This window comes from Anolis carolinensis, unplaced genomic scaffold, assembly GCF_035594765.1.
Source record: "Anolis carolinensis isolate JA03-04 unplaced genomic scaffold, rAnoCar3.1.pri scaffold_12, whole genome shotgun sequence".
NCBI classification, from domain to species: Eukaryota; Metazoa; Chordata; class Lepidosauria; order Squamata; family Dactyloidae; genus Anolis; species Anolis carolinensis.
Genome location: NW_026943823.1, coordinates 19232213 through 19250645, shown reverse-complemented (window position 1 = coordinate 19250645; position 18433 = coordinate 19232213). Strand labels below are relative to the sequence as shown.

At 42.3% G+C, this 18433-nt stretch overlaps 1 long non-coding RNA gene across 3 annotated transcripts in view; it reads right to left on the bottom strand.

Annotated features, from left to right (window-relative positions):
* Nucleotides 1-1043: 1043 nt before the first annotated feature.
* Nucleotides 1044-18433, bottom strand: part of LOC134294074 (uncharacterized) — a 52188-nt gene continuing 34798 nt past the window's right edge. For 2 of the 3 annotated variants that reach the window (XR_010001058.1, XR_010001057.1), the window contains one exon: nt 1044-11681. This is a non-coding gene — a long non-coding RNA (uncharacterized LOC134294074). The remainder of the gene's footprint in view (nt 11682-18433) is intronic. The other variant, XR_010001056.1, reaches the window with a different exon arrangement.

The following is an 18433-nucleotide window of genomic DNA, read 5'->3' as shown; positions in this document are numbered from 1 at the left end:
CACTGAGTATTGTCGGGAAGCCTAAATACTAGACATGTCCAAAAAATCGTTTTGAATCGTATATCGGAATTATTTCGGATTGTTCTCGCTTTTTGATACGCATTCCGAGACATTGTCTCACAGCGCAACCAGCAATGTAATTCGAACCATTGTTGGCCCATTCTCTAATTGTCTCTTAATGTTTCGTTAATTCCCCCCCCCCCAATTTTTTAAAATATTTTTTTAAAAAAACAAATAATTTTTTTAATTTCTGCAACCTACCTTGAATGGGAGCTTAGCGCAGCCTAACATGGTTGCTGCTCCCCGGCCAATCAGAAGCTTCCACGATGGACGCAAAGGTGGGGGCTAACGTCCTCTGCGTCCACATGGAAGATTGCCATACAAGCCCGGTGTGTAGCGATTGCACATGCGCGTCTGCCATTTTAGAAACATTTAGAATCATTACGAATTTTCGGAAATATCAGAAATTTTTGGGTGAAAAAAATCGGAAATACTTTCTATATCGAAGCGCCAGCGCCCCCTACTTTAGAAACAAGAATTGAAACATTTTTTTTCATCAATCGGACATGCCTACTAAATACCCTAAAGATCCCATCTGGTCTTGGAGCTCAATGAGCTCCTCAAGGTACCCTCAATATTGGCTCCTCGTCTTGGATTGTCTTTGAGACTAAAAGCTAGAATGGACCCAACAGCTATCACAGAAGATGGGCCAAAGTCCCATAAAAATCTTCACCTTTCATCTTGGTGAGTTCCAACCAGTGCTTTTTACTAAGGACGAATCCCATTGAACATCATTGGACTTCTTTCTTAATAAATATCCATAGGATGATGATGGTGGAAACTCAGATTAAATGGGAGCCCTATGGATGCTTTAGATGAGTTCAAGGGCCGCCACTGGTCTCTCTACTCCAAACAACAAACAAACAGATCTTTATTACGATCATAGACAGCAAGAGTGAATCTCCACATTCTAAATGGCACCCTTGAAGGTCACAATTGTCACACCTTCAGGTTGCTAAAGACACCAGACTGCACACAGAACGTAGTCTTTTGTAGTTTATTAAGAAATAGGCAGAAATATAGTTCATAAAAGGTAAAAGTTCAGTTCCAAAATATAGTTACAAAACAAGGCGGTAATCATCAAATCCATAGAAGCATAGGCATGAAACAAGGTCCTTTCAAAGGAAGCCAAAGTCCCAGCAACTAGAATATATCCAAAGAGCTGGCAGCCATTTCCTTCCTGTTTCCAGTCAGCACTCTCTGAGGTGAGAAAACCATTTGTCTCAGCAGCAAGCTAGAGACAGTGGCCAATCGGAATTCTGGCTCCTGGCTGGCTCACCCAATCAGCTGTCGACACATGCCTTTCCAGACAACCCATTATATCACAGTGTCTCTTTACAAATGTTCACAAATTTGCCCTCAGGGTTCCTGTGAGTTCTCTGAGCTGTATGGCCATGTTCCAGAAGCATTCTCTCCTGATGTTTCACCCACATCTATGGCAGGCATCCTCAGAGGTTTTCAGGACTGTATGAAACTTGTTAAGTGAAATTTATATATGTGTGGAATACCCAGGGTGGGTGACAGAACCTTGTCTGCCTGAGGAAAGTGTGAATGTGGCAATTGGCCAGCTTGATAAGCATTGAATAGCCTTGCAGCTTCAAAGCCTGGCTGCGACATCTAAACATGCCCCAGGCAGACAAGAGTGCTTTCTCCCACCATGACACCTCCCAACAAAGGATTCCTCCAGGTTGGAAGCAGCCATGAAAGCCTTAGGTAAGGTAAAGGTTTCCCCTGACGTTAAGTCCAGTCGTGACCGACTCTGGGGTTGGTGCTCATCTCCATTTCTAAGCCGAAGAGCCGGCATTGTCCGTAGACATCTCCAAGGTCATGTGGACATAGGCATGACTGCATGGAGCACCATTACCTTCCCTCCGGAGCGGTACCTATTGATCTACTCACATTGGCATGTTTTCGAACTGCTAGGTTGGCAGGAGCTGGGGCTAACAGCGGGCGCTCATTCCGCTGCTGGGATTTGAACCTGGGACCTTTTGGTCTGCAAGCTCAGCAGCTCAGCGCTTTAACACACTGTGCCATTAGACAACACAATTTGGCCTCACTTTAGCTCCATCCCACAGATCCCCTGGGTTTGTAGTTTGGTGAGGCAGCAGAGTTGTTTGGCAGAGAAGGCGAAAGAACGTGTAAATGTCAGGGACATCAGAGGATTTCCAGAATTTTGGGGACATAGCAGCCACAGAGAAGCTATAGATGGAATGAGGAAATGCCGTCACAGTGGATGATGAAGCAGCTGCTCCACTCTGTGGCCAGACTCGAACATCCCTCAGGAGAAGGGGGTATTTTTTGGTTTTTGTTTTTATATGTCAGGAGCAACCGGAGTTGCTTCTGGAGTGAGAGAATTGGCCGTCTGCAAGGACATTGCCCAGGGGAGGCCCGGATGTTTTAATGTTTTTATCATCCTTGTGGGAGGCTTCTTTCGTGTCCCCGCATGGAGCTGGAGCTGAGAGAGGGAGCTCATCCGCGTTCTCCTTTGGTGGGATTCGAACCTGGCAGCCTTCTGGTCAGCAACCCAACCTTCAAGTCACAAGGCTTTTATCCCCTAGGCTCCTAGGAGAAGGTTAAAATTGCCTCTGCGTCTGTCTCTGTCTCGGTTCTATGTGTATATGGGCATTGAATGTTTGCCCTATATGTATATAATGTAATCTGCCCTGAGTACCCTTCGGGGTGAGAAGGGCAGAATATAAATACTGTTATTTTTATATATATATATATATATATATATATATATATATATATATATATATATATATAAAATTTTGCACTGAGACCCTGAAAGCATCTACATTTAGGCTACAACATGGCTCTTCCGTTGTGCTTTTGGAGAGTAACTATTTTATATTTCTTTTCCGTTGCTCCCTCTAATATCTATCCTCCAGACTACCCCACTTCCTTATGACCCTGTTTGCTGTGTTTTTTTATTCTTATGTCTCTCTCACCCCGAGTTTTAACTTAATGTTCATGTGGTCCACCCTTGTTTTTCATTGTTTCCTTGATTTATTTTGTAATGGATATTATTATTTATTGTATTGCTTATTGTGTTGTGATGTGTTGTTCTTTTATATGCTGTTTATATTGTATTGTTTTGGGCATGGCCCCATGTAAGCCGCCCCGAGTCCCCGTTGGGGAGATGGTGGCGGGGTATAAATAAAGTTTTATTATTATTTTTATTATTATTAATTATTATTTTATTATGACACAGCAAACAAGATAGATATGCTGGATTTCATATCACAAAATCACAAGTCGAACACTTCCCAAGTGTCTAGGACTGTGTGATGCATTTCCGGATGATGCGTGCAGATCCCAGCAGGGTGGCCTTTTGCAGCTGGCAGATCACATTTTTTGTCAATGTCTATTGTTTCCAAATGCCAGCTGAGATATTTTGGCACGGCACCCAATGTGCCCATCACCACCGGGACCACTTGTACTGGTTTCTGCCAGAGTCTTTGAAGTTCAATCTTGAAGTCCTGATAGCGGCTGAGTTTTTCCTGTTGTTTTTCGTCAATGCGACTGTCACCTGGGATGGCAACATCAATGATCCAAACCTTTTTCTTTTCCACAACTGTGATGTCTGGTGTGTTGTGTTCCAGAACTTTGTCAGTCTGGATTCGGAAGTCCCACAGTATCTTTGCGTGCTCATTTTCCAATACTTTTGCAGGTTTGTGATCCCACCAGTTCTTTGCTGCTGGCAGGTGGTACTTGAGGCATAAATTCCAATGAATCATTTGGGCCACATAGTTGTGCCTCTGTTTGTAGTCTGTCTGTGCAATTTTCTTGCAGCAGCTGAGGAGATGATCAATGGTTTCGTCGGTTTCCTTGCACAGTCTGCATTTTGGGTCATCAGCTGATTTTTCGACCTTGGCCTTAATTGCCTTTGTTCTGATGTCTTGCTCCTGGGCTGCAAGGATTGGGCCTTCTGTCTCCTTCTTCAGGGTCCCATTCGTGAGCCAGAGCCAGGTCTTCTCCTTATTATTATTATTATTATTATTATTATTATTATTATTATTATTATTATTATTACAGTTCCTTCCAGGCAGTAATACTGTTGCCTAGTAGTAGTAGTACTAGGCGGATAGTTTAAAAGAGAGAGGAAGGGAAAGGGAAAAATCCCTCCCAGCTCCTAAATCTTCCACACCTTCTGTCAAAGGCAATGTTTGAGGACAGTGGGTCATCTGCGCGGTGGATACAAGCCATTATACGGAGCATTGGTAAATCCATCTTTGCCGTTGCTTAGAGACACAGTCAAATCCCAGCGTGGATTAGACGCCGGTCTCCTGTTGAAGGGGATTGTGTTTAGGCACTGAAACAGCAGCCTTGCAGCTGGGCAGCGGCTTCAAAAAGAGGCTGCACAATGCATGGGGCGAGCCAGGGACACAGTGGTTTTGGTACCAACAGAAGGCCACTCTAGGTGCGTCTACACTGGGATCTGTAGTTTGGTGTGGCACCAGAACTCCTTGGCAGGGAGGCTGATGAACCTGTTCCCAAGATTCCATACCATTCAGCCATGGCAGTTGAATTGGGATCAAACAGCAGCATTGGGATCTATCCACAGACTCTTGCCCATCGACAAAGGGTTAAACCAGTGATGGCCAACCTATGACACGCGTGTCAGCACTGACACGCCTAGCCATTTTGGCTGACACGCTGCCGCATGCAGATTGATTGGATGACTATGTCTTTTGTGGCCAAATTTGGTGTGATTTGGTCCAGTGGTTTTGTTGTTTACTCCATGGGAATTATGCACATTACACACACATATATATAATTATATCATTCTATTATTATTCTATTATTATTGTAGTATATTATATGATTACTAGTATATTATTATATTACTAACTATGCCCGGCCACGCATTGCTGTGGCATTGTCTGGTGGTGTTGGTGAGAACTTGTTGAGGTAGTGGTGGTATTGAATGTCTGTTGTATGGTTGCCTTTATGTTTAGTATGCATTTGGTTGTTTGTGTACTGTGAAAGTGGTGAGGATAGAGGGGGGTCTATGTCCCTGTGTAGTATTGTATAGTATTTATACGTTGTCCATGTGTTGTGAATGCTTGGATTGTGTCCTGCTGCATAGTAGAAAGGGTTGGGCTGGATGGCCCTTAGGGGTCTCTCCAAACTCTTGTGCCTGTCCCCTGGGCTGAGTAGGTTGCTAGGAGACCAAGTGGGTGGAACTTAGCCTTGTAACTGGCAGCAATTAAATAAAAACAATTATTCCTCTACCTCTAATTAGGATTTTATTTTTATTTTCTTTTTGTTGTATCAACCTAGAGCCATGGATGATGGGTTGTGTTGTCAAATTTTGAGGTTGGGGGGCGTGTAGTTTTGTTGTTTTGTCCACTGCCCTGATGCCATCACTCTTTTATATATATAGATTATATCATTATATTATTATTCTATTATTATTGTAGTATATTATATTATATTATTACTAGTATATTATTATATTATTTATTATGGGTGGGTTGTGTTGTTGTTTTGTCTGCTGCCCTGATGCCATCACTATTTTATACATATAGATTATATCATTCTATTATTATTCTATTATTATTGTAGTATATTATATTATTACTAGTATATTATTATATTATTTATTATTCATGACTACGTTGAAACTAGAATAGAGAGAAATCAGTGTGGAAGCTGCAAGAGGTACCATAGATTGTTGTACATGGAAATAATGGTAGTAAATAGTTTTTGATTTATTGAATACAGTTATATATTACAATTATATATTTTTGTTATTTAAACTATACATATTGCAAAATTATGGGGTTTTTTTCTCAAAGTGACACACCACCCAAATCATGCTAGGTTTTTTTTGTGAATTTTGACACACCAAGAGCAAAAGGTTGCCCATCATTGGGCTAAACAGAGACAATGTTTCCTTCCTTCCTTCCTTCCTTCCTTCCTTCCTTCCTTCCTTCCTTCCTTCCTTCCTTCCTTCCTTCCTTCCTTCCTTCCTTCCTTCCTTCCTTCGCTCTCTTCTTCCTGTGTGAAAGATAAAGGAAAGAAAGAACCATATGGCTCCAACCTAAATGACTTTGGAGAGGGATCATTTCGAAATGAATTACATTAAAGGGCAGATTAGATTAGGAATGCATGGATAGATAGAGATTATAGATAAACCAATAAGCAGTTGAGAGAGATTATAGAGCTGGATTGCTGAAGCAGATGAATTGAGATAACAAAGTTAGATTAGAAAGAGATTGAGAATAGAAAGATCTATGTGCATAGATTAGATAGATAATAGAGGTAGATAGGTAGATAGATATATACCGTATATACTAGAGTATAAGCCGACTCAAATATAAGCCGAAGCACCTGATTTTATCACAAAAAAACTGGGAAAACATTGACTCCAGTATAAGCTGAGGGTGGTAAATTTCAGAAATAATGAGCACCAACCCCCAGAGTCAGACACGACTGGACTTAACGTCAGGAGAAACCTTTACCTTTACATAGAGAGTGAGCTAGATAGAAAATGAAGTAGGTAAGTGAAATGATAGTGAGCTAAATAGTAAATGAAAAGATAGATAGATGATAGATAGATAGAGATAGAGACAGATGATAGATATAGATAGATGATTGATAGATAGATAGATAGATAGATAGATAGATAGATAGATAGATAGATGATAAATAGATATGATGGATGGATGGAAGGAAGGAAGGAAGGAAGGAAGGAAGGAAGGATGGATAGATAGAGATGATGGATGGATGGATGGATAGATAGATAGATAGATAGATAGATAGATAGATAGATAGATAGATAGATATAGATAGAGATGATAAATGGAAGGAAGGAAGGAAGGAAGGAAGGAAGGAAGGAAGGAAGGAAGGAAGGAAGGAAGGAAGGATGGATAGAGATGATAGATGGATGGATGGATGGATGGATGGATGGATGGATAGATAGATATAGATAGATGATAGATAGATAGATAGATAGATAGATAGATAGATAGATAGATAGATATGATGGATGGATGGATGGAAGGAAGGAAGGAAGGAAGGATAGATATAGATAGATAGATGTTAGATAGATGATAGATAGAGATGATAGATGGATGGATGGATGGATGGAAGGAAGGAAGGAAGGTTAGATGGATAGATAAAGATAGATGATAGATAGATGATAGATAGATAGATAGATAGATAGAGATGATGGATGGATGGATGGATAGATGAATAGATATAGATAGATAGAGTAACTTTTCGATAGAGTTACGAGTTGGGTCGATACAGGGAATGCTGTGGATGTAGCCTACCTGGATTTCAGTAAGGCCTTCGACAAAGTCCCCCACGACCTTCCGGCAAACAAACTAGTAAAATGTGGGCTAGACAAAACTATGGTTAGGTGGATCTGTAATTGGCTAAGCGAACGAACCCAAAGGGTGCTCACCAATGCGTCGTCTTCATCTTGGAAAGAAGCCACGAGTGGAGTGCCATCAGCAGGGCTCCGTCCTGGGCCCGGTTCTGTTCAACATCTTTATTAACGACTTAGACGAAGGGTCAGAAGGCACGATCATCAAGTTTGCAGACGACACCAAACTGGGAGGGAGAGCCAACACTCCAGAAGACAGGAGCAGAATTCAAAACGATCTTGACAGACTAGAGAGATGGGCCGAAACTCACAAAATGAAGTTCAACAGGGACGAATGCAAGATACTTCATTTCGGCAGAAAAAATGGGAATCAAAGATACAGAATGGGGGACGATGCCTGGCTTGACAGCAGTGTGTGCGAAAAAGATCTTGGAGTCCTCGTGGGGAGGAAGTTGAACATGAGCCAACAATGTGATGCAGCAGCTAAAAAAGCCAACGGGATTCTGTCCTGCATCAATAGGGGAAGAGCGTCTAGATCCAGGGAAGTCCTGCTCCCCCTTATTCTATTCTGCCTTGGTCAGACCACACCTGGAATCACACTGGGTCCCATTCTGGGCACCGCAGTTGAAGGGAGATGTTGACAAGCTGGAAAGCGTCCAGAGGAGGGCGACTAAAATGATTAAGGGTCTGGAGAACAAGCCCTATGAGGAGCGGCTTAAAGAGCTGGGCATGTTTAGCCTGCAGAAGAGAAGGCTGAGAGGAGACATGAGAGCCATGTACAAATACGTGGAGGGAAGTCATAGGGAGGAGGGAGGGAGCTTGTTTTCTGCTGCCCTGCAGACTAGGACGCAATGGAACAATGGCTTCAACTACAGGAAAGGAGATTCCACCTGAACATCAGGAAGAACTTCCTGACTGTGAGAAGGGCTGTTCGACAGTGGAACTCTCTCCCCGGGGCCGTGGTGGAGGCTCCTTCTTTGGAGGCTTTTAAGCAGAGGCTGGATGGCCATCTGTCGGGGGTGCTTTGAATGCGATTTCCTGCTTCTTAGCAGGGGGTTGGACTGGATGGCCCATGAGGTCTCTTCCAACTCTACTATTCTATGATTCTATGATTCTAGATGATAGATAGATAGATAGATAGATAGATAGATAGATAGATAGATAGATAGATAGATAGATAGATAGATAGATAGATAGAGATGATGGATGGATGGATGGATGGATGGATGGATGGATGGATGGATGGATGGATGGATAGATAGATAGATAGATAGATAGATAGATAGATAGATAGATAGATAGATAGATAGATAGATAGATAGATAGATAGATAGACAGATAGATGATAGGGTATCCTTGAAATGGCTCTTTGTTTGCTTTTGCTTCCTTTCCATTCAGCACAGGGATCTGCGGAGCCCTGTGTGGCAGCGAAATTGGTAATTCTAAAAGGGCACCGAGGAAGCGGTTTCCGTAGAAACAGATGTGTGTTTTCAGGAGAAGCGAGAAATCATTCTGAGCATCTTTCCAGCCCCAATAAATAAGTTTCCTCTTCTTTTCCTGCTGACTGCCGTGAGGGGGGGAAGGGGGTGGGCAGAGCCTGGCAAATCTGCATGTAAAAAGCCTGAGGAACAAATGCAAGTTCTATTAGGAAAGGACATTTCTTTAGTCAAGTAAGTGACAAAAGATTTTCTTTTCAAAGGAGGCCATTATTGTAATTTATTTTCCAATTAGATAATATTTTTATGCATGCTGCTTTAGGACCGAGGAGAAAGAAAAGTGGAAGAATTCGCATTTCTCTCCACACTACTGAGGGTTTGTTATAGGATGGCTTATCTCTGGGTTGCAAAAATGAAGAGGAAACACCAAGTTTACTGAAATTCCCTTTTCTTTCTTATAGTCTGGCAACCCAGAACTATAATAGTACAGTACTCTTAATTCATATTACTATTAAGTTTAATGAATATGTTAAAAGTTTTTGATTAAAGTTTATTTTTAGATTAACGCAAAAAAAAGAAGGTTTGGAGCCACTATTTTAAATGGAGCAAATTATTATTATTATTATTATTATTATTATTATTATTGACACAGCAACATAGTATGACACAGCAAACAAGATAGATATGCTGGATTTCGTATCACAAAATCACAAGTCGAACACAAGTTGAATTATTATTATTATTATTATTGACACAGCAACATAGTATGACACAGCAAACAAGATAGATATGCTGGATTTCGTATCACAAAATCACAAGTCGAACACAAGTTGAATAATTATTATTATTATTATTATTATTGACACAGCAACATAGTATGACACAGCAAACAAGATAGATATGCTGGATTTCGTATCACAAAATCACAAGTCAAACACAAGTTGAATTATTATTATTATTATTATTATTATTATTATTGACACAACGACATAGTATGACACAGCAAACAAGATAGATATGCTGGATTTCGTATCACAAAATCACAAGTCAAACACTTCCCAAGTATCTAGGACTGTGTGATGTATTTTCAGATGATGCGTGCAGATCCCAGTAGGGTGGCCTTTTGCAGTTGGCAGATCGTAATTTTGTCAATGTCTATTGTTTCCAAATGCCAGCTGAGATCTTTTGGCACAGCACCCAGTGTGCCCATCACCACCGGGACCACCTGCACTGGTTCCTGCCAGAGTCTTTGAAGTTCAATCTTGAGGTCCTGACAGCAGCTGAGTTTTTCCTGTTATTTTTCATCTATGCGACTGTCACCTGGGATGGCAACATCAGTGATCCAAACCTTTTCCACAACTGTGATGTCTGGTGTGTTGTGTTCCAGAACTTTGTCAGTCTGGATTTGGAAGTCCCACAGTATCTTTGCGTTTTCATTTTCCATTATCTTTGCAGGTTTGTGATCCCACCAGTTCTTTACTGCTGGCAGGTGATACTTGAGGCATAAGTTCCAATGAATCATTTGGGCCACATAGTTGTGCCTCTGTTTGCAGTCAGTCTGTGCGATTTTCTTACAGTAGCTGAGGATCAATGGTTTCATCAGCTTCCTTGCACAGTCTGCATTTTGGGTCATCAGCTGATTTTTCAATCTTGGCCTTAATTGCGTTTGTTCTGATGGCTTCTTCTTCTTCTTCTTCTTCTTCTTCTTCTTATTATTATTATTATTATTATTATTATTATTATTATGTTTCAAAGGGAAAAGCAAAGGCAAAAGAGTGGGGAATTCCACTACGTCTCAAATCAATAAAATGAAATACTGGACAAAGTTGGCAGAAGGTCTCTGCCTGCACACTGAATTCATTTTTGGAGATATTTTTGGGAAATTATGTCCTGGTGACAAAAGGGCCAAAGATGGAAAAGAGTGGGCTCAAAATACCAATCAATTATATATGTGCCACGTTGTTCCCTTGGTAAAATATTGGAATGTTTTTTCTTCGGTTCAGTTAGATTCCTCCTCCTAAAATCTCAAGCGTCCATCAAAAAGTTTGGATTTCCACCCCCACCCCCCTTGGAATAAAACGAGCCTCCGGTAGCTCAGTGTGTTAAAGCGCTGAGCTGCTGAACTTTCAGACCGAAAGGTCCCAGATTCAAATCCAGAGAGCGGAGTGAGTGCCCACTGTTAGCTCCAGCTCCTGCCAACCTAGCAGTTCTAAAACATGCCAATGTAAGTAGATCAATAGGTACTCCTCCGGCAGGAAGGTAACGGTGCTCCATGCAGTCATGCCAGTGGCCACATGACCTAGGAGGTGTCTACGGACAACGCCGGCTCTTCGGCTTAGAAATGGAGATGAGCACCAACCCCCAGAGTCGGTCACAACTGGACTTAACGTCAAGGGAAACCTTTACCTTTATCCTTTTACCATCTAGACTGGAGAATTACTGCAGCTTGATACTGCTTTAACTGCCATGGCTCCATGCCATGGAATCATGTCTTCAGCTTTCTCGTCCAAATAATTGTCAATCTATATAACTTTCAGGATTCTGTAGGATTGAGCCATGACAGCTAAAGTGATGCTAAACTGCATTAATTCTACAGTGTGGATGCACTTGAGGTGAGAAAAATGGGAAAAGCTGGAAATCATTAAATCATGGTGTCCCAGAGAAGAAGGGCCATTTGGGGACACTCAATGAATTGGGCTGGAAATCTAGGAAAGTCCAATATTCACTATCTATAAACTCAGACAGTTCTGACAGATGGATGAGTCACCTTTCCTTACATACCATTTCTCTGCGCTGTGTTTGAATGATGGAGCCGAGGAAGGATTTCCTTTCGGTTGATTGAGTTTCTAGAAAGGCAATGGGATGGAAAGTTAAGCAATAGGTCTTTGTGTGATTTGCAAACAAGTAAACAAATGAATGATTTCATGTCGTTGAAGTGCCCATATGGCTGCCCCAGTCATTTGGCACAACCAACCCATTAGGAATACAGAGGCTAGTCTATAAATCAATCTGTGTGGTTGTGAGTTTGCACATCCAGACACATGTCAACATTGGAGTGGATCTGAGATTAATACACAGATAGGTAATTCTAAAGTCCAATCGACACTAGTCTTTACTTAACAGAAATATGGTAGAATCACGAGCACTATCTCTCCCCACCACCACCACCCCCTGAGCCTTTATCTTTAGGAAAAGAATTTAATAAATGATAGCAATCAAACTCTTTGGGATGCTGGAGAAAGGAAGGAGCCGGGCTCTGCTTTTTTCCCTCCCAAAGATAGGCATTGCTTGGAAAGAGCAGCAGGAATGCGTGGGCAGAGAACTACTGCATTGCCGCAAGGAGTTTGTTTCCACACTTCCCTCTTTGCTGGGGTTGTTTCCCCTCCATTGTCTTCATTGTATTCAGAGGGATTCTATTGTGGCTGCTTATTATGACTTCGATAGGTTTTCTTGCAGGCCCTTCTGGCCCACCTCGGATTTGGAATTGCCAAGAGTTGCCATGGGGAGGGGAAAACAGAGGATCTTTGATGTAGATCTTTCCTTAAGTATTTTATTCCAAGGTAAAAGATAAAGATTTTCCCCTGACATTAAGTCCAGTCGTGTCCAACTCTGGGGGTTGGTGCTCATCTCTATTTCTAAGCCAAAGAGCCGGCGTTGTCCGTAGACACCTCCAAGGTCATGTGGCTATAGGCATGACTGCATGGAACGCTGTTACCTTCCCGCTGGAGCGGTACCTATTGATCTACTCACATTGGCATGTTTTCAAACTGCTACCGTGTATCCCCGAAAATAAGACAGTGTCTTATATTATTTTTTACTCCCAAAGATGCGCTAGGTCTTATTTTCAGGGGATGTTTTATTTTTCCATGAAGAAGAATTCACATTTATTGTTGAACAAAAAATGAACATTTATTCTATACTGTACAGTAGTTATCATCACAAACCAACATAACCAAACCAGACAAACTGTGACTTATGTCAAGAATTTCTTGTTACTACCATTATTTCCATATACAACTGGTATGTACATTTACCAATTCTGCATGCTATGGTGTTCTGTTTGGCAGGCTCTGGGCATGCTTCCAAACACAAACTTTGCTAGGTCTTACTTTCGGGGGAGGCCTTATATTTAGCAATTCAGCAAAAACTCTACTAGGTCTTATTTTTGGGGGCTGTCTTATTTTAGGGGAAACAGGGTAGGTTGGCAGGAGCTGGGGCTAACAGCGGGTGTTCATTCCGCTCCCGGGATTTGAACCTGGGACCTTTCGGTCCACAAGTTCAGCAGCTCAGCGCTTTAACACACTGTGCCACCAGGGGCCCAGTCTAGATGCCCTCTAGGTATAAAACTGAAATGCCTTTCCTAAGCCTCAGCTATTGGAAGAATTCCAAGGCATGGCTGGGTTGGTCTGGATTATTTAGCAAAGGGATCTTGTAGCACCTTTGAGATGGCTTGTAGTTTTGCAAGACTAGTAGTCTGTCAAAGAGCGCTGGTGCCTCCCCAAACCACAACTCCCAGGATCTCAGAGCAGTGGCAGTTCAAGTGGCATGCATTAATTCTTCCTTGTAGATGTACCCTTGGGTGATCTGAAGGCACGTATCATTCAACTCTCTGGTTGCAAAAGCCAACATTGACTCACCTCCAGTTTCATCTCACTCCGGGAGCAGGAAGCCAGCTTTTAATACGCTCCGCTTGGACGGCTCCTTTCCTGCCACATTGAAAGGGCGCTCTCTTCCTTTGGCAGCAGTCCATAATGGATTACTGATCGCTCTTAAATGCGACAACTTTGCTCCCATGATCTATGGTGGAGCAACTCATTCCCAGACAGCAGTGGACTTGGTTTAATTACAGGACCCCAGCGGTGCCAAAGGCAAAGAGGCCTTGGCACGAGACTGATCCTGCCGGGCCAAAGCAGTACTTGTTAATTTATTGATCCATTAATTTTAAGACTTGGGTGGGGTGTGGAAACAATGTACATGATGGCAATTACCAGGTATTTTGAGTTGGTAACATATATAACTAGACTGAGGGGAACCTTGGCTTGCTGTGACGGCGCGAGTGGCACCATCTATATGTGGAACTGTAAGTTGCAAGATCTGAATTGTTGTATCATGCCTGGTTTTGCCTTTTTACCCTGTAAATGTAGTTGGATTGATTGGTTATTTATAGCTGCCAATCAATGTTGTTTGCACCAGTTATATTGCTCCCTCAGCTCAATTGTTTGGCTCCACCTCTTCCTGGAGTAGGACAGTGTTTCCTTTTTCATTCCACCATCAAGCTTTCTACCAGATGGACGTGAGAGAGAGACTTGGCTCTAAAAGTCCTTGATTAAGTTACCTCTTAGCACCAATTCTGAGGTTCTTACCCTTGAGACTTATGTTTCATGTTCAGACCAATCTGGACGACGTTCAAACCAGTTCTTTGGCACCAGAGGAAGGCTCTGTGTCTTCAAACATAGGCCATTTGGACTGAGGCTGAGGATTGCTCCGGCATTCTCAGCCATTGAGAAAGAGGGACCTGGAAAAGCTTCTCAGCTGCAAAGCTCCTTGGACCCAAGACAACCAGAGACTGTAATGTATATTTTCCTTTACGCCTTCCAGCTTATTGCCTTAAAGGGATAACTTTTTGTAAATAGTAAAACCAGTTTTGAGTTATCTACAGTGCTTTGATCCTTGGGAGTTCCAGCTTTCCTAAAGGAGAGCAAGAAGCAATCCCCTGGGGGAAAGATGTCACATCCATGCCTCTTTCGATAAGAATTATAGCCCCAGGCGTGACGGCACACTTGCAGAATCTGTAGGAGAGGAGGGTTATTTGTCATGTCACTCACTTTTGCATAATTCATTCTTATCTATAATACCTCATTGGCAAGGCCAGGAATCGGAGAAACATGGAGTCGGAAGGGACATTAAAGAGCCAGCTAGTTGGGTTTTTGTAGGAATTGATAGATAAAGTCCTCCTGAAAGATATCCATCCAACTTTTTATTTAAAGATGCTAATGTTTACACATCCTAGTTTCCAACTTGGGAGCCCCGGTGGTGAAGTGTGTTAAAGTGCTGAGATGCTGAACTTGCAGACCGAAAGGTCCCAGGTTCAAATCCCGGGAGGGGAGTGAGAGCCCGCTGTTAGCTCCAGCTTCTGCCAACTTAACAGTTCGAAAACATGCCAATGTGAGTAGATCAATAGGTACCGCTCTGGCGGGAAGGTAACGGCGCTCCATGCAGTCATGCCAGCCACATGACCTTGGAGGTGTCTATGGACAACGCCGGCTCTTCGGCTTAGAAATGGAGATGAGCACCAACCCCCAGAGTCAGACATGACTTTGCCTTTACCTTAGTTTCCAACTTAAAACATAGACACTAGTAATCCCAATCAGTAGTCAAGCTCAGCAGAAGAATATTCTGATGCTGGCTAAGAAAACATCCTAGGTTTTTATATAAATGGCCCAGAGAGCTTCCTTCTCCCCGTTCCTGTTTTATTCAGGTCTGTGCAATAATTTGAAGTGTCCCCATCCTTCCTGTGACCCAAAGGTTGCAATCATTCTCAACCACTTGGCTGGCATTCTTGACCGCCCGCTCTTTCCAGAGCAACTTCCATTCATTTCAGCTGGAATTGTGTGCAAGAGAATTGGCACCTGCTTTGTCTTCTTTGGCAATGGGAGCCCTATCTCGGTCTCAGGAGAAGCGGTGGCATAATTACTATCTTTCTCTCTCGCTCTCTTCCTCCTTCCTCCTTTCTCTTTGGCAGAGGCAGGCTCCTCATTAAACATTCACTCGCCTCACCTTTTGACAAGCCCTTAATAAGACGCCCGGATGGGAAGACGGCAACAAAGTCGCAGTTTAAAATTGGTGACAAAAACGAGCAGATCTCGCCTGGTAGGTGTCAAAAGCATGTGTCCAATTATAACACCAGACCCGCCGCAGAAGAAGACGGAAAAGCGGATGGTCATCGGAGGCACCGAATGCCATTTGGAGAGGAGGAAGGGAATGGGAAGCAGAGAAATAATACTTGTTTTCCCTTCCATTGGAATTAAATATTTTCCTGTTTGATAAAATGTTGTAAGGAGGATGCAAAGATATCACTGGCGAAAGGAATGGCCAGTGACACTCTTTCCACCAATGGGAAGCTATGGGAAAGGAAACCAGTGGATTCAAGTTGATGGAAATCCATATCTCACTACCACCTTGGGCTTCCTATTTGCAGTAGAAAATTGGGGAACCATATTGAAAATTGTTTAGGGAGAATTCCAGTGATAGGAAGGCAAGAAGGACTAGGGAAGAGGAGGAAATATAGAAGAACTGGCTCCATCATTGCAGTAGGAATGATGTTGATGTTGATGATACTGAAACTAGCCAGGTGCAAATTGACTTGGAAAAGGAGGACAGTTCTCAGTCTGATAATGAGGCTCAGTAAACTAACAAGCAGGCTGATCTTGACAAAACAGGTTCCTTAGATCGAGCTGACCGTTTGGAATTCAGGGTTTAGAAGAGTGTGAGAATTGCAAACAAAAGGGAGGTTAGAGGCCAGAGAAATGCTTTCGTGCTTTGCAAGGGATATTAAAGCAATGTGTTTGGAGACAAACCTTTGTCAAAGCAACTTTCGTTCAATCAAGAAGCAAGCTCTCGTTTTCCTGGATTATCTTGCAGCTTTTGTGTTCATGTTCATGGAACTTTGTCATGCTCTTATGGGACTTTGTTCATTCCTTGTGATTTTTTGGATTATTCTCTAAGGCTTTATTTTGTAACGATCGTTTGGAACTTTACTTTTGCTTTTAAAGAACTTTTTATCTTCTATTTTCTAATAAACTAAAAAAGACTTCAACCTGTGTGCAGTTTGGTGTATACAGCAAGGTGAAGTTAACCTGAGGTGCGACAAGTTGAATCTTTTCAATTTTGCTTTATTTTCCTGATTTTGTGGGACTGACTGGGAGTTGGGGATCTGAGGGATGGTGGGTGGGGTGCATGTGTATTTAGGGGTTTTCACCCCTTTGGCTTCTTTTCCTCCTTCCCCTCCTCTCCTTCAAAAAATATTTCTAAAATATAATAATAATTAATAATAATAGTAATCCCAGCAAACAAAACGAGAAGGCTACTTCTCCTCTAGAGCAGAAAGTAGAAACAGCTTTAAGGACGCAAAACCTCAAGCTGAAAAGAGATTGCGGCCATACAGGCAAAAGAGAGGGGATTTTTAAGGTAGTCCAGGAAAGATAGCTTAGAGCTCCACTGAGCTCCAGGTCATTGCTCTTCCTTCCCCAAGCTTCCTTAAAATTCCTAAATTGGAAAGCTGCGTGGCATGCTGCTGGTGCTGGGCCTACGGAAAAAAAGTGCATGCCTGCCTCTCCTCTAGAGTAGAACAGCTTTAAGAAGTATTAAACTCGGACTCCTCCTCTATAGGAAAGGATCCCGAAACTTAAGAGTGATAACTTTTTGAATTCAGTCTGAATGAAGGATATGGAAGGGGAGCTTTTGGGAAGCCCCCCACAAAATGGGCTGTATAGGGTGCTTTCTTAGCCCTATTGCTGATGCCCAGGCTCCCTTGAAGGGAAGAAAGGAAAGGCTCCCAGGGGAAAGGAGAACCTTGTAAATTCGCCATTGGGTCGAAACAAACATTTTGTTTTTTTCGGATGTGGAACAAAAATGCCCATTCAACAGTGGGTCCATTTTCAGGAGGTGCTGGAAAATGGATATGGGATTATCTGGTATCTGGCAAGCAGAAGCGGATAGTGATTTACGCAAAATACACAAGCCTACTAATAACCTAATATGGGACCTCATTTCTGCAACATCAGTCCTCTTGGCTAGTTCATCTGACAAAATACATTAAGAGTTGTGGACTTCCGATTTGGTATCCAAATCTCTTAGAAGAACTAAACCCAAAAATAGTTGCTCAACGAGTACTGGATATAGAAGGCCAAAAAGACCTTGCTACCCTGAGTAAACTGGCTCATTGAAATGGTTAAGCTGTTTTAAACATACTTTCCAAATAGCCCCGTATCCAAAGACAGAAATGCCTAAACACTTCAGGAGGGTATTTACCAGAGCTCATTTTGAGCAGCTGGATACGATGGTCAAACACGGAAGGTTTAATCAAGTTCCTTACAACGAATGATTTTGTATTTGTGGAGCATCAGAGGTGGAGGATATCGCACATGTTCTGTTCGGCTGTGAATTGTATAAGAAAGAGAGAGACCATTGCCTCGGGCCATACATTATTCACAAAACACACTGGGACCCACATATTAAAACTTCATTTTTGTTGGCCGGCCAGAATTCTAAAATAACACACAAAACAGCCCTTTTCTTATTCAAAGCAACACAGTTGAGAATTGCATACAGTAGAGTCTCACTTATCCAACATAAACGGGCCGGCAGAATGTTGGATAAGTGAATATGTTGGATAATAAGGAGGAATTAAGGAAAAGCCTATTAAACATCAAATTAGGCTATGATTTTACAAATTAAGCACCAAAACATCATGTTGGGGCCGGGCTGTGGCGCAGCTGGCTAGTAACCAGCTGCAATAAATCACTACTGACCGAGAGGTCATGCGTTCGAAGCCCGGGTCGGGTTAAGCCTCCGACCATTAATAGCCCCGGCTTGCTGT